A 17755-nucleotide genomic window follows, 5' to 3' on the forward strand; every position below is an offset into this window, starting at 1 on the left:
ACAATAATTGGTACTCAACATTTCAGCCTAAATTCATGAAATTAACCAAAAGGAATAAAATCTGACAGATGGATTTTGTAGAATTTAGAGAACTAATATATGTACACCACGCTGTTGATACCTATTCCAGAAATAAATGGGCAGCTGCTTTAAGTTCAGAAAAGACTAATTTGGTAATCACATTGGCTGGAAGTTATGGCCATCGTTGGTACACCTGTATGAATAAAGACTGGCAAGGCTCCAGCACATGTCTCTAGTAAAATGAAACAGGTTTTTGCTTTTTACAAGACAATGCATATTTCCACACAATATTACAGTGCAAGCAGTTATACAAAGATTAAATCAAACTTGAAGGATATGTTAAATAAAGAGAAAGGGATATCAAACAAAGGCCCCCATAAATAGATTGCATAATGCTTTATTAACTTTGAATTTACTAAATGCTAATGACAAAGGAACAACATTTGTGTAGAAACATAGGATAACATGAAAAACCATGGAATTAAATTAGCTGGTATACTTTAAGGATGTGTTGACCTCAGAATGGACATTTGGGAAGAGCTTTTCTTTTCTTTTTTCTACAGGAGAAGAAAAGCTATGGTACCATCACAATTGAACAATAGATACCTCTTAATTAGAAGAGATGATAGTTCATCAAAGAACATGGTCATTTCATCTAAACGAATGTATACAATTAACAAAAAGCTGTTCATTGGTTAGATATAACTTGCCAAAAGGGAACTTCTTTAAAATTAAGATGGGAAAGGGTTTGTTTTTGTGTTTTCTGGAATATGAATATATCCACCTAAGTGATCTGAAGAACATTGTGGACTCAAGTAATAATCATCTCAGTGCTGTGCTTCAAAAAGGAAGGAAGTTCAAGGCAGATACCACTGATGTTCCAATCATGTCAAGTACTACGATCTGAGGATCAAAAGAGAGAAAGGATAATCGGTAAGGAATACAGACCAGAAGAGTACACTCTTCAGTGCGATCCCAGGAGCTCTGCCCCTCCTTTTGGGAGCGGGGCAGAAGCAGAATGATTTGCTCAGGAACACCAGCTGATGACTAAGCCCTCGAGTTTGTAGAAAGACAGGGAGAAGTAGGTTAGATTGCTGTGGTAGCTGTGACACAAAGTTTATATTTGTCACAAATTAATGGGATAAAGCGCGGACAAGGGATGTGCAGAAAGTTCTTCAGACGGATTCTGAAAGTTCACTGCAAGTAAACGTCAGAGATTTGTAGTTTTTACTTTGTTCCATGATTTTAAACATCACCGTGACCATGACCCATGCCCTTCATTACTGCATGGATTCAATGTTCACATGCCAACTGTCAGTGTCAGCAAATGAGAAAAGGGATTACTTATTTCTTTGTATAATTGGGTTTTAAACCAAAACCATCTTTCTTATAGTCAAGTGTTATAGCCCTTACCTGAAGCTAGTCCACCCTGTCCGTACTCACAGGCTGGGTGCTCAGATCACGTGACTGAAACAACCTGATGCCCTGAGTCCCCTTGCTCAAGCCCATTTCCTTCTTCACCAGCAAGCAGTTGGGCAGGAGCTCAGGCATTGTACAAAACACCTTCAGTGGGCTCCAAGAAGTCTTTCACGCTGACTTATGGGAAATGTAGTCTGGATCATGATGACGACACAGGAAAGGGCTGTGGATCCAGAACCTCCATGTTCATTCTTCAAATTTAGCTTTTCCCCAAAGTTAGGTGAGTGTCTTGCTCACCTCTGGACTTGGATCTCTGACATGGAGGTTGGTGCAGGGTTCAGCGCCGTCCTGCAGATCTGAGGAACTGTGCAAGGTGGCGGGTCCGGCGTGGAGGGAGCTAACTTGGGCTACTTAGCAGGGAGGCAGGAGAAGCTCACCTGGAGGTGTGCTGACCTAGGCTGGGCCACTGCACCCTGGTGCGGGTTTGAGAAGAGAAGGCACCACGCCAAAGCCATGTGCTGTGAGTGTCCAGTCTCCTAGGATGCCCCTGCTTTCCGAGTCCGCCCGTGCTTCTGGTGGTTGAGGAGCTGAAGGAAGCTCACTTTCCTGCTTGGGAAAATAATTTGTTAAATGTTTTTTATATTATCCTTGTCCTTCAGGTATGGCAGATAGTTTAGTTATGCGTAGTAGCTTATGTTGGCTGTCATGGTCTTTTAAGACGTGGAATGCATTTCTCCAGTCCCTTCTGCATTCCAAATTTTCCTTTGAGAAATCCACTTTTATCGCTAGGGACATGTGTTTTCACTTGCAGCTTTCTGCTACTGAGCCATCTCTCCAGCGTCTGCAGTACTCTTTTGTAGACTCTCCCTCTCAGAATGGTTCTTAAATGTATAATATCATGGGAGTTCCCAGGATCTTCTGCCGTTCACTTTCCTTAACAATGAGATCTGTGCAACATCACAGCACTGCATCAGACTTATTTTAGGGTATTGCTCACGTGTGTTCGAAGGGCGTCTAGCTCTCTTCTCACTCTGGGTGACCTTTAGATTTATATACAGAAGTGCATATAACTGTTTTAATTCATATTTTTACTGCTGTTTTAAATCGTTTTATATTTAATAGTCATTCCTTTTCTTTGTATCAGGAAATGGTGTCATTCAGGGATGTGGCCATTGATTTCTCTGCAGAGGAGTGTGAATACCTGGACCCTGATCAATGGACTTTGTACAAGGATGTGATGTTGGAGAATTTCAGCAACCTTGTGTTCCTGGGTGGGTTGTCTTTTTTAAAAATTGTTGCTGCCTTTTAAGACATGACTCTTCTAATCAGAACCTGCAGCTCTAGTACCACCAGCAGTGATTATTCCACAAAAGCCTCAACCTGAGGGAATTCTGTTCCCTCATGCACTGCCTCTTTCAATGCCATGAAGGGAACTCATATAAATTTCTACCCTTCTAAAGAACTCAAGATTCAAAGGTTAAAGCAAAAATTTTCTCTTCAGAGAGGCTGAATAGCAAGTAGCTCACCTTCTCTCCTGTCTCGTTTCTACTAAAATGCCCTTCTCCTAACCCCTACTTACAAACACTCCTCCCCCTGGCCTCCTCCAGTCAGATGGTAGCTGCCTCAGCCTCCTGACTTTAGGGGAATTTTATTTAATCAGATAAATGTAACTCATTTTTGAATCATTAAGCAAATCTCCCGGAGCATGAAGAAAAGAAGCACACCTTAAAGTAATATTCTATGACATGGGTGAGGGAACCTTCCACGGTGAACTCTTAATTGTCATCATCAAACTTGATTACTTTCTACAGTATCTCAAGGGAGCTTGTGCATCCCACAATGACACTTATGGCACAAATTTTAGGGAAAATTAGGGAGAGTGTCCCTACACCTTAGAATGACTTTATTTCTTCTCGTGTTCATAACACCTTCCCATCCTTTTTAGAGGGATATTGGTGGTAATGTCATAAAGTAAGGGCATGGGTGGGGAGCACACATATTACACACTCTGCAGTTTAAATATTTTTCCTTGTAACTGATGGATCGAAAGCTCAGGACCTGCAAATCCTAAATTTCTCCTAAGCATTCTGATTACTCATCAGGAAACTCACAAAGAACTAATGCTCTACAAGTCTTGATTATATCCCTTGTTCTATATACAGTTGTACAGAGGACTTGTGATCCCCAGGAGAACACACTAATAATGATGTTCTCTTTTCCCATGATCAGGACTTGCCTCCTCTAAGCCACACCTGGTCACATTTCTGGAGGAAGGACAAGAACCTTCAGACATGAAGAGACAAGCAGCAGCTGCCATGGAAACAGGTGTGTAGGAATGAGGGGACAGAGGCCAGGGTGAGAGGCCAGAGATCTAGCAGAAAGCCAGGCTTTATCACCAACACTGACTCACAAGGTTCTGATGGGCTTAGGCTTAAAGGATTTTCTTTGTGTTCTGCTGTGAGAAGAGGATGTTTATGATGCATTGATTCTGGCATGCTCTGTCCTCCTCCCATCATGTCAGCTTCTGTTTACAGAACTGACCAAGTTTTATAATTCCTGGTGCTGGGCTGGAGAGATGGCTCAGTCGTTAAAGACTAGGCTCACAACCACAAATATAATATCTAGGTGAACATGATTTGTTTTTCATTATTTGGTCAGTGGATTTTATTCATAAAATGGGCATACATATTTCTGTCTTTGATCCTGGAAATATGTCATTTAATACTGTTATTGACAGGTTTCTTGTTACGCAGCTGAAGTTTAGTACCTTCCAAAACTAAATATCTGCATCTAGGCTATATATAAACTATTAATATGTGTTTCTCAATTTGGACTACTTTTATACTTTGTATTCATCTAGACATAAAATTTATATATGTATTTAATGGCTCATTTAAAATAGCATCATAAGCCGGGCGGTGGTGGCGCACGCCTTTAATCCCAGCACTCCGGAAGCAGAGGCAGGCGGATCTCTGGGAGTTCGAGGCCAGCCTGGTCTACGAGAGCTAGTTCCGGGACGGGCACCAAAGCTACAGAGAAACCCTGTCTCGAAAAACAAAAAAAAAACAAAAAAATAGCATCATACTCTTGTTTTCTTAATTGTTGATGTTATGCCCTCCTTACATGTTTCACATTGATTAATATTCATTTGTTTGCATGTTTTCATGCTTTTTATTGTTATTGCAAGTTATATAATTTTTTCCTATCAGGATGCTTTTAATTTGGCTGAACAAAATACAGCTATAGAAATTTGAATGTAACATTATTCAAAATGAAAATGCAGGTATGAGTCTATGTTTCTGTTCTTAAAACTGAATATAAATTTAAATAATTTTGCTCAGTCATTCATTTATTTCCCAACCTTTACTCCCCTTTACAACCACTCTACAGACAAAGAATTTGGCATAGCACTTCTGTGGAACTCACATCCTATTAGATACCAGAAAATTAATTTAAGAATGAAGCCATATAAGTGTGAAGAATGTGGCAAGGCCTTCCGTATTCCATCGTTACTTTATGAACACATGAGAATCCACACAGGAGAGAAGCCTGTCAATTGTGCCATATGTGGCAAAGCTTTCAGAACTTCATCAGCAGTTTCTGTACACAAGAAAATCCACGCAGAAGAGAAACCCTACAGTTGTGAAGTATGTGGCAAAGCATTCAGAAGTCCATCCGCATTTTCTGTACACAGGAAAATTCATACAGGAGAGAAAGGATACAAGTGTGAAGTGTGTGGAAAGGCCTTCTATATTCCATCACAACTTTCTGTACACAAGAGGATTCATACAGAGAAACCCTACCAGTGTGAAGTATGTGATAGAGTCTACAGTAGTTCATCAGGGCTTTTTCAACACAAGAAGATTCATATAGGACAGAAACCCTTCAAGTGTGAAGTCTGTGGCAAGGACTTTTATTTCCCATCACGACTTTCTCTTCACAAGAGAGTTCATACAGGAGAGAAACCCTACCAGTGTGAGCTGTGTGGCAAGGCCTTCACTTTTCCGTCAGGACTTTCTCTTCACAAGAGGATTCATACATTAGAGCAACCCTACAAATGTGAAGTATGTGGCAAGGCCTTCTATGTTTCATCATTACTTTCTCATCATAGAAGGATTCATACAGGAGAGAAATCCTACAATTGCTAAAGTATGTGGAAAGAACTCCAATTGTCCTTCACAACTTTCTGTACACAAGAGGATTCATACAGGAGAGAAACCCTACCAGTGTGAAGTATGTAACAAAGCCTTCATTCGTCCATCAGTACTTTCTCAATACAAGAGAATTCATACATGAGAGAAACCCTACATGTGTGAGGTATTTGGCAAGGTCTTCACTTTTCCACCAGGACTTTCTCTACACAAGAGTATTCATACATTAGAGAAACCCTACCAGTGTGATGTATGTGGCAAGGATTTCTATGTTTCATCAGTACTGTCTCAACATAGACGGATTCATACAGGAGAAACATCCTACAAATATAAAGAATGTAGAAAAGCCTTCAGTTGTCCATTAGCGCTGTCTAAACACAAGAGAACTCATTCAGGAGAGAACCCCTACAAGTGTGAAGTATGTGGCACATCCTACAGTAGTTCATCAGAATTTTATGCACACAAAAATATTCATACAGGAAAGTAACCCTAGAAGTATGAAGTATGTGTTGATGTCCCATGCTGTGTCACTACTTAAAAGACATGAGAGAATTTAAACAGGCAAGAAACCATACAAGTATGAGGCAAGGCTTCTGTGTTCCATCATGACTGTCTATACCCAAGAGCATTTAACTCACATTCAACATTCACACGAAAAAAAAGGTTTCTAAGAATATTACAAAGAATTTAATGTTTTGCATCAATAATTTAACATCAAAATAATCACAGTGTAGAGGAATCCTGTAAAACAAAGGAAACTCAAAACTACACACAAAGAAAATGAGAAAATAATATATACCAGAGATTACAACAAATACCAATGGTAGGTTTTTTGAGACACCTTCATATCAGGATACATTCTTTTTGAGAAGACGTACAGATACAAATAATGTGTAATGCCTTTAAATAAAATTCCATTCTGATCAACTCCCAGTGCATTTATGTTATGTAGAAACCTACTCATGACTTTGGCAGTAATTTTGTTTGACATATTCACCTCATAACCTATTTTTTAGAGCATGAACAATTTACTGAAGATGAAGATTGTTATAGAATTTTTGATTAGAGTGTATTTGCTGAGATTGCCATATTTACTGTAAAACCTGTGTGCCGTGGTTAGGTGGCAAACACCTTTAATCCAAAAGCTTTATCCTTGAGTATTGTAAACAGGATTAAATAATGTCACCTAAACATCAAGAAATGGAGCAAGAAAACAGGTCACAGGAAGTGAACATAGGATTAAACCAAGAGAGTAAGAGGGTGTAAGGAGGACTGATAGATGCACAGGAGTAGAAGGGAGGGACGATGGATTTGAGTAGTCTAGTCTGAGATGGCATACGCTGAGGGGAGTTGTTTTAGGATATCAGCTGAGGAGAAAGGTCAGGTGGGTGCCTTCGATCCCTCCCCCACCCCCCGAGCTAGCAGACTGTCATGTTCGGGTGAAGCTGGAAGAGCTGAGGCACTTAAATTCTCTGGAGTCAGCACCAGTGCAGCAGACAGTCCAGATGTCAAAACTGGACCTGTCAGGGTGTGTTTGGCCTTTTGTGTTTTCAGCCAGTCCATCCGTGCTGTGTTGTTTCTTCTGAATTAGAATCAGTTGTTGGTTGCATGCCAGTGTGTGGTAGAAGTGGTCACGTGTTTTTCTGTTGTGGGAGGTCACAGTCACAGTTAAGGAATTGCCATGAGATGAGCACTTAGGGTCCTTTAAACTCTTGGAATTTTGAACTACATTGTGGGACTTTCTAGTTGAATCCGATTTTACTTATGAGGTGAGTGTAAGGTTGGGAAAAAAAATGAAAGAATGTTACAATTTAAATTTATGAAGCCATAGCCAACATGATGGTTATAGAAGGAAACGTGATTTCCAACAGAGCACAAAACGTTATTTGTACCCCAGTGTACTCAAGTAGAAAGAGGGAATTACCTCTGAAGGGTGTCCTCTGACCTCCATGTTTAGGCCCACACATAATGCATACATACAAATGTACATTAAAAATAAATTTCAAATATGCTTTTAATTTGTGTTTGTGTTTCCTGTAGACAAGGGGTGGAGAATTAATGCTTAAGACTCCATTGGAAACTCAGTGAGATATAAAATATGTTAGACAACCTCTTTTCATTTCTTTGCAGGGGTTATATTGGTTAATTGAAGTCAGAATGCTGCTGATTCTGTTTATAAACATCTGTTTGATGAGATCCTCCATACTATAAAAAAGAAAACCGCCTGAAAACAAAAATTCTTCTATCCTGCTGTGGATGGAACATGATCATCTACTCCAAGAATTACTGTTACCTTAGGTTTCTCAACATGTCTGGTGATTTGAATGAGTATTGCCTCATGTGTTGTCTGAGGTTTCCGTCCCACCAGGTCCCATAACCATTTAGTCCCAAATAAACACACAGAGGTCTACATTTATCATAAACTAATTGGCCCATTAGCTCAGGCTTCTTATTAACTCTTTCTTACATCTTATATTAGCCCATTATTCTTGTCTGTGTTAGCCACATGGCTTGGTAGTTTTTTTGGCAAGGCAGTCACATCTTGTATCCTCTGCATCTGCAGACTGAAACTTTCATCTTCCCCAAATTCTCATTGCCATGCCTCTATTTTCTGCTTATACTTCCTGCCTGGCTATTGGCCAGTCAGCATTTATTTAAAATATAATTGACAGTGTACAGACCATTGTCCCACAGCACCAAAGAACTCATATATTTGATTTCTTAGTCATTGGGAAAGATTATATTTGAAAAGGATTAAGAACTGTGGCCTTTAAAATGTCCTTGCTCCTCCCAAGACAGAATAACTTCTATACCAGGGCACAACTTCATTATCATGAACAAGGCTCTCATCTTGCAAAAAAGATTCTTTAGACTCTGCCTTTCCTAAAATGTAAAGACTGAGAAAATAACTTACCTTTTTATTTCAGAGTTTCATAAGTAATTATATTGAAAATATGTCCCCAAATATTCTGTTTCTTCAAAACAATTGCTCATGTTTTCAAATATGTCAGAATGTCAATTTTAAAAAATACTGTGACCTTATTAAATGAGGTGTGTCATGGGGGGCACTATGAGGTGTCAAAAGCCAAATCTAGCCCCCGTGTTTCACTCTTCCTCCTACCTAAAGATCCCAATGAAAAACTCTCCATCACCATGTCCACTTATATGCCTCAATGCCTCTCGTCAAGATAATTGGGTAAACTTCTAACAATGTAAGCAAGCTCCCATTAAATGCTTTCGTTAACATAGTTGCCATATCACCAGGTCATACACACAATAGAACATTGATTAAAGCAGAAGTTGATAGCAGAGAGCTTGATATTTCTATGCATGGCCCGACTATGATCTTGTTTAGTGGAATATGGAAGAATTAGGATAGACTTTATAGTAGAAAATTGATTTAAAACTTTTGAACAAGAAGGAGCCATTGTATTAGGCACATAGAAGATAATGTTGAGTGATATTTGAACTAGGGGGTGGCAGAAGGATCAGAAGGGGAGAATATTAGAAAGTCACCTACAGATGCTTTTGTGATATTTTGGTAAACAATGTGGCTACTTTTTGTCCTAGTCCAAAAATATCTGCCTTACATTGAATTGAGGAGTTTTGCATTAAGAGGTTTTGCATAGGACATTCCCCCCCCAAAAAAACCCTTGAATTGACACTGTTGTGTGGCTAGTAGAGGTCACACTCATGCAGATCTATAGTAAGTTTTTCAAGGAAAATTATAAAATGTATTGATTAAGGAGAACTGGAGCACCAGGAAATGTAAGGGATCTAAGTCCAGTGCTACAGGAGAGAGAAGGTTTAACGGAAGCCTGGTTGCTACAGGAGAGAGAAGGTTTAACGGAAGCCTGGTGCTAAATGGAATAAAAGGAGTGGTAACATCAGGGGAGAACCCACCTAGCTTAGCTTTCAACATCGTAAAAGGATGGAAGGAATTTTTTTTAAATATTTATTTATTATGTATAATATATTCTGTCTGTGTGTATGCCTGCTGGCCAGAAGAGGGCACCAGACCTCATTACAGATGGTTGTGAGCCACCATGTGGTTGCTGGGAATTGAACTCAGGACCTGTAGTAATAAGGGCAGCGGGGCTGCGTCCCCGCCACCCGGCCGCCCCCACGGCTAGCTTTACCCAAAATAATTACACGGAAACTGTATTCTTTTAATCACTGCTTGGCCCATTTCTATCTAGCCTCTTCTAGGCTAATTCTCACATATTAATTTAGCCCATTTCTAATCATCTGTGTAGCGCTCCTAGGTGCACTTACCGGGAAGATTCTAGCCTATGTCCATCCTGGACATATATATATATATATATATATATATATATATATATATATATCACTTCCTCTTCCTCCCAGCGTTCTGTTCTGTTTACTCCTCCCACCTATCTCTAACCAATGAGGGCCAAGCAGTTTGTTTATTAACCAATGAAATCAACAGATTGATATATGACACTCCCACATCAAGACCCAAGTTTTTTATTAAAAGAAACTGCTCAGACTCCACAGCTCTCCTCTCGGGAGCAGATGCCTCAGAGACATACCATGCTCCTGGCTCCTGGGCAGACGCACGCTTTGAAGCTCCGACCCAGGAAGGACATAGGCTAGAATGTTCCCGGTAAGCGCACCTAGGGGCGCTACACAGATGATTAGAAATGGGCTAAATTAATATGTGAGAATTAGCCTAGAAGAGGCTAGATAGAAATGGGCCAAGCAGTGATTAAAAGATACAGTTTCCGTGTAATTATTTTGGGTAAAGCTAGCCGTGGGGGAGGCCGGGTGCCGGGGACGCAGCCCCGCCGCCCTTATTACTACAAGGACCTTTGGTAGAGCAGGCAATGCTCTTAACCTCTGAGCCATCTCTCCAGCCCCCTGGAAGGAAAATTTAAGAAAAAAAGGAACCATCAGCTATAGACTGATGCTGATGTAATTGAAGGAGGGGTCCAAATTCCAGCCACAAGAAATAGTAGAAATTTGAACCTTGGTCCGGAGGATTTGGATTAAAAATCAAGAAAGTGTGAAAGGAAAGAGTTGTGAAATTTTGCCTCCATGGCTAAGAAATTTTACTGATTACTGGCAAGTATAAGGGGTTTCCCCACAGAGTAAAGCTATGAAAGTCATTCCAAAATTTGGGTGGAAATCCCCAAATGTTGGAGGTGTCAAGACTTATGGGGTGCCTGGCCACAAGAACTGTGGACTGGTTGTGGAGGCAGTCTAAGAAAAAGAAGTACACTACAGTCAAAAGTGGAGAAATGAGTTGGTGTTCTGAAGCATTTTGGCATCTGAAATGGAGATGAAGAATCCTGCGGATTTAAGTCTCAGTTTGATGCAGTACTTTCCCTCCTTCCCTTTGGAATATGGAAAGTGCATTCTGTGCCTTTGTGTAATGTAAGTATGCCATATAGCTTCTTTCTTCTTTAACAGGGTCTGTTTAGTGCAATGCCATAAGTATTCTGTAGAGACGGTGAACTTTGGACTGATAGCAAGTGTTAACACTGTGATACACTATGGAGCCTTCTGAAGTTGGACTGAGTGCATTGTTACATTGATTAAACTTGCCTAGGGGAGCCAGGAAATGGAATGTGGTGGATAATGTAAGATTTTCCCACTTAGTCTCAGATATTTAAATGCTTAGTCCTCAGGGAGTAACACTATTTGCAAAGGATTAAGTGTTAAATATTCTTGTTGGAGGAAGTGTGTCCTTGGGGATGGGTTTTGAGTTCTCACATCTCAAAGCCAGGTCCCAAGCCATGTCTTGTTCTACATGATTTCTATGGCTCTGGATCTTGAACTTCCAGCTACTCCTCCAGCACCAAGTCTACCTGTGTACCACACTGCTTCCCACCAAAATGAGAGTGGACTAAACCACTGAAACTGTGAGCAAGCCCAATTACATGCTTTCTCTTATAAAAGATTTCCTGGTCATTCTGTCCCTTCTCAGTAATAGCCCCACAGGTTAAAGGATGAAGAAATGTTTACCCCAAAGTTGTGGACCTACTACCACCTTCACCATGCTCATCAACTCAGCCTCAGGGAGGAAGTTTCCTCAAAAGCATTCCAAAGCCCTGCCTGGGGAGACGGGAGTCAGGCTCTTACGGTGCCTCAGCTCAGCAGAGGATTCCTGTGTGCCCTGCTGTGTTTGTGTTTCCTCGGCCCTAAGAAAACCCTTCTTTTCCTGTGGATGCTCCCTGCCCTGGTTGATATTTTCCCATTAGTTACATGTTGCAGTTGGGATGTTTTCCCTTTTAACTCTTCATCTGCCAGAAAAACAAGGAACCAAGCCAGATCAAGAACCCCCCTCCCCCAGACTGTAACACTGCAGCAGAAGAATGCTCTTTCCACTCACCAGCCTCCACAAGCCTTTCTTTCATTTTGTTGTGTTGCTCTTTTTAGTGCTGTGTGCTAAACCCAGGACCTCCTGGCTTCAAGGAACCTGCACCATCACCAGCTACCTCCCATTCATTTTTGTTTTTATTTCATTGCATGGCTTTCTTTCTTTCTTTCTTTCTGTTTCTTTTTTCCGTTTTCTTTTGCTTCTTTCTTTCTTTTTTAATTCTTACTTTCTTTGTCTGATCTTCCTTTCTGCCTTCTTCCCCCTACCCTCCCTCTTATTTTGACACAGGGTTTCTCTGTGTAGCCTTGGTGATCCTGGAACTCACACTGTAGACCAATCAGGGCTTAAACTTACAGAGAGTCACCTGGCTGCTAGAATTAGTAGGGTGCGCATCACCATCTCCCAGCATATGGGAGGCTCTCTTATATTGCCCAGGTCTGCTTTGAAATCACTTTGCACATCAGGCATGACTCAGAGCTCTGATCCCTGCCCGCGCTGCCACCGGCCTCCACTCTGATTCATTCCAAAGGCTTAGCAGCGACTTCACATTTAAGTTTTTGTAATTATCTCAAAGAAAAAAGAATCAAACTGTATTTTTATTTTGTAGTAAATTTCTATAATATGCAGACCTGTGTGCAAAATCACTGTAAAGTAACCTACAACAACAAATGTAATAAAAATTACTCTATGTTCATCCAAACATCTCAGTTTGCAAGCCTAGGATTTTAAGACCAGCCTGGCTCCCTAAATTTCTCCTTCTAATGGCAGCTGTTGCTCATTTTAATCCTTTCCCGAGGTCACACGCCTCTAGTGTTTCTGGGAATTCTTTTACACAGACTTATGGGAAATGTAGTCTCATCCATTGTGATGTCACAAGCAAGGATCACCCTGTGGCCTTCCGAGTTCCTTCTGGGCATGTTCCGCCCTCAAGCAGCTTCAATTTGGATTCAAGTGTTTTACTATCCTGCTGAAGCTGGATCTCTGAGCTCAGGTTGGTTCGGGGTGCAGGGCAGCCCAGCAGGTCTGAGGGATCGTGCAGGGGGAGCCAGTGGGTCCATCGTGGAAAGAGTGGGCATGGGGCCCATGGGAAGCAGGTAGAAGCTCACTTTGGATTTGCTGTTCCAACCTAGGCTGCAGGGCCTAGTCAGGATTTAGGTCCACGCTAGGGAGAGGGCGATGAGGTCGGTGCTGGGTCCCCTGCTGCTGCAGTCCTTCTGGGATCTCGCTCCCGGACAGGGCGGGTCGGCTGCGACCCCGAGGCTGTGCAGGGAGTTCACTGTCCAGCTCCTCCGGGGAAGCCTGCTGCCTCCAGCGGACTCACTCTGAATGGCTGTAGTCAGCATTCTCATTGTTCTAGAGAAGAAAGTGGAGTTTCTGGTCCCTATTGCACTGTATTAGTATTTGGTTATAATAAGAGACCTAGGAAGTACGTGGGTAGTGTTATTTGACAAAGTGAAGTTTCAGATACGACACGACAGTTATTTTACTGGAGCTCCCAAACCTTTGTACTGTCTTCCATAGCTGACTAGTCAGGGAGAGGCGCTATCCATGCCCCTAGTGAATTTTATCACAGATCTCTGCAAAACTGACCGCAGAGATAGGTCCGTACATAGACAGACGTAGTTTCAGACATCAAGCTGACGTCTCTTTATTACTAGTTGTGCACTAGAAGCTTAGAATAAAAGAATGCCTTTATACTATAGAAAACCATTTCTTTAATAGAGTGTAGGTTCTTGTGAGCCTCCAGGAATCACCTCTCTTGCCAGAGTATGATCATTTCTATGACTAAGAGCAAGCACTAAACTAAAAGCAAGCAAAATCTGTTACATTAACCATGGTCATTAAAGCTTTAAGATTTCATACATAGAGCTATATTAGTCTTCAAAGTGTAGGACAATTTTAATTTTGAGGTCAGGAATTCCCTCCTACTAGGTAACAGGATATATAGAAAAAAACTTTGAAAAAAGAACATAGAAGAAAGAGCAGAACTAATTGAGTATTTTCAATTAAATATTAAAGTGAATATCCAGCTGGTACTGTAAATGATACAAAAATGTGAAAAATCCCAATGCATCACAGTTCCAGGGAAAACTAACTGGGAGGTGCTAATTTTTACTACATTCTGCAGATCCGTGATGGAAGAGATTCTCTGGCGGTATGAAAAATAATACAGGTGAAAATCTGAAGATACTTAAACTTCTAATTGCTCCTTCAGCCAATAGTCGCTGAAGTACGAGCCCATTGGCTGAAGGAGCGGTCCTCCTGCAGCAACTCACCAGGAAACAAACACTATACAGGCAAAGAATGTGGCATAACCCTTCCTTGGAACTCACAACCTATTAACCACCAGAAAATTCATTTAAGAATAAAGCCACATAAGTGTGAACAATGTGGTAAGGCCTTTTGTCTTCCATCATCACTTTGTTTACACAAGAGAATTCATCATACAAGAGAGAAACCCTTCAAGTGTGAAGTATGTGGCCAAGCCTTGTACACTCCATCATTACTATCTGAACACAAAAGAATTCTTACAGGAGAGAAATCCTACAAGTGTGAAGTATGTGGCAAGGCTTTCAAACATCTATCAGTCCTGTCTGTTCACAAGAGGAGTCATACAGGAGAGAGCCCTACAAGTGGAAAGTGTGTGGCAAAGCTTGCAGTAGTCCATCGGGACTGTCTCCACACAGAGGATTCATGAAGGAGAGAAACCCTACAGGTGTGAGGTATGTGACAAGGCCTTCAATTTTCCATCACGACTTTCTGTCCACAAGAGAATCCATACAGGAGAGAAACCCTACTCATACCAGAAAAAAAAAAAACCCACCCAGAGTGAACCTATAACAACACCGAAAAAGTAAATAAAGGCCTTACCACAAAGTAAGTCCGGAGCAGATGAGTTTGCTGCTAAATTATACCAAACTTTCAACAGAGATCTAATAAAAACAGTAACATTACTTCTCAGAGTCTTCCATTAAATAGAAAGGGCACTGTCAAATTCATTCTAAAGAGTCTATCCATTTTAGAGTATACAACCTAACATGAGGAAATAAAATAGAAGAGGAAGTAAAATCTTCCATATCAGAGTGGGGCCTGGCAACCCAACAGTGGCAAATGAACCCCAAAAGCAGACACAAGAATAAGAGACCCACTTGGTAACATTGTCAGGAGTCCCATAAGAAACATAGTTAATAGCGTCAATATATAGAGTATCTGTCACAGACCCATATAGACTCTGTGCTGACTGCTTCAGTCTCTGTGAGCTCAGAGGCATTGTTAAGTTGTGTCAGAGGGCCAAGTTCTGCTGGTATTCTACATCCTGTCTGAATATTATAATCTTTCAAACCTCTTCTGTGTGTTTTCTAGCTCTGAGGGGAGAGATTAGATGGGGATCTCTACTTTAGACTCTCTCCACATGTCTGTCTGTGGATCTCTGGATCTGCTCCCATCTGCTTTGGGAGGAATTCTCTCGATGATGTCTTGATAAGGCACTGAACTATGAGTAGAGCAGAATATCATTAGGAAGCATTCTATTGATTTTTTTTACACCAGTTTTATTTAGTTTTACTCTAGGTCTCTGATCTATCTAGTCTCAGGGTTGTGATTACCCAAGCAGTGTTGGGTATGGGTTCCTGCTCTTGGAGTAGGCCTTAAGTCACATCAGACTCGGTTGCCTACTTCCACAGCTTCTGGGCCGTCATGGCCATAGTATATGTTTCAGGCATGATAGATTGTAGCTCAAAGGATTTGGGGCGTAAGTTGTGTTCTCATTTCTCTTTTTGTACCTCATAGATTACCCTCCTCCACCAAAGAGACTAGAACAGAGAGGTGAAGGCTCGATGTAGGAAGGTGCTCAATTTTCCATGTCTGATTAATTGTGTAGATGACATCCATAATGGGGTACTCCTCTCAGTTTATAGAGAGAAGTCTTTCGTCTTAGCATCAGCCTGGGATGTTTTGGGAATTTCCCTGGAATCCATTTGGAAAAAAAGTGAATTGAATGTTACCCAGTCCCCTCACTGTAATCCTTGCTTTGGTGAAACAGATGGTCAATTGAGATCTCATATGGCTCATCACTAGGAGTCCTCAATAGGACACCTTCACGGTTCTAGGAAGTTGTCACTGTACTAGGTTTCCACATCCTCACCGGAAATACTCAATTCCAGCTCTCTCTCCCTGCATATCATCTACCCCACACCTGATCCCTCTTGTTTTGGTCCCCACCAGTCCTCAGTTCATTTGTAAAAGTCTATTTCCCCTTCCCAGGCAGTTTAATGCATTCCCACAGAGCCCTCCTCTTTGGTTAACCTCTCTACATCTATGGGTTGAAGATTTATTATCATTTACTTAATGGATAATATCCACTTATAAGTGAATACATATTTGTCTTTCTATAGGTTACCTCTCTCAGGATGCTTTGTTTCTAGTTCCATTCATATGCCTACAATCTACATGGTGTCATTTTAAAAATAGCTAGGTAATTTTCTGTGTGAATGTACATGTAGATGGCTTTGTCTGTCCTGCCAGACAGCTCACAAATAAATGACATATTTACTTATTAATTATAAAACAAGAGCCAATAGCTTAGGTTTCCTGCTAACTAGCTCTTACAACTTGTATTAACCTATTTTTATCAAGCTATTTTTGACTGTTAGCTTTATAACCTTTATTCTATAGTGCCCATGTTACTTCCTCCCTCTCTGTCTGACATCTCTCCCCTTCTCCTTCCCAGCATCCTGTGCCTGAAAATCCTGCCTAGCTATTGTCCATTCCATTTTTATTAAACCAATCAGAATGACACATCTTAGCCGGGCGGTGGTGGCACACGCCTTTAATCCCAGCACTCAGGAGGCAGAGGCAGGCAGATCTCTGTGAGTTCGAGGCCAGCCTGTTCTACAAGAGCTAGTTCCAGGACAGACTCCAAAGCTACAGAGAAACCCTGTCTCGAAAAAAAAAAAACGAACAAAAAACAAACAGAATGACACATCTTTACAATGCATGAAAAGATTCCATAACATGTACCACATTTTGATGTTTCATTCCACTATTGAAGGACATCTACGTTATTTCCAATTACTGATAATGATGAATAGAGTGGTGTGGATTATCCTTCTGTGTGTTGTTATTGGTTAGTGAATAAAGCAGTTTTGACCAATGGTTTAGCAGAATAAAGAAGGGCGTTTCTGAATTATTTCAAAGGCTTTATCACATTCACCCTGTTTGTAGGATTTCTATCCACATTATTTCTCTTTTGATATCTTTTAGAGTCTGAAGAAGTAGAAAACATTTCATGAACATTTTGGTATTTGTATTATTTTACTGAAGTTTAACCTACTTTGTCTTGAGAAACAGTAAAAACCCTATTAAAGGGTTTTTTTCTTTACATTTTTGACACTAGTGACATTTCTAATCTAATTTTAAATTAACCCATTTCTAGTAATCTATATATCACTGTGAGGCTGTGCCTTACCAATAATGTTCTGGTATCTTTCTCCTTTGTTGGCTACATGGCTTCTCATTGATGCTACCTGCTTTCCCTTTCTATCTTTTTGGATTTACTGCCTAGTGTTAAACTGCTAAGGTATTGACAAAAACAGCTTTATCAATCAGTCAATAAAAGCAATAAATATACAGCAGGATGAACCTTACTGTTCCCCCTATCTGTAGGGTTTCTATCCAGAATATTTTTTTTATATATTTTAAGGTATCCAGAAGTATAAAACATTTTGTGAACAATTGGACATTTGTATTATTTCATTGCAGTTTCAACTACCTGGTCTTGAGAAACACTCAAAAGGTTATCAAGAATTTCTTTTTTTTTTAA

The 17755-nt window shown here is 40.6% G+C and overlaps 1 pseudogene; it reads left to right on the forward strand.

Moving 5' to 3' along the window:
* The first annotated feature begins 1758 nt into the window (after positions 1-1758).
* LOC121433595 lies at positions 1759-7586 on the forward strand (annotated as a pseudogene).
* Positions 7587-17755: the final 10169 nt, after the last annotated feature.

This window comes from Microtus oregoni, unplaced genomic scaffold (genome assembly GCF_018167655.1).
Source record: "Microtus oregoni isolate MIOR12 unplaced genomic scaffold, Mior012 000040F_ref0000088, whole genome shotgun sequence".
In the NCBI taxonomy this organism is placed as follows: domain Eukaryota; kingdom Metazoa; phylum Chordata; class Mammalia; order Rodentia; family Cricetidae; genus Microtus; species Microtus oregoni.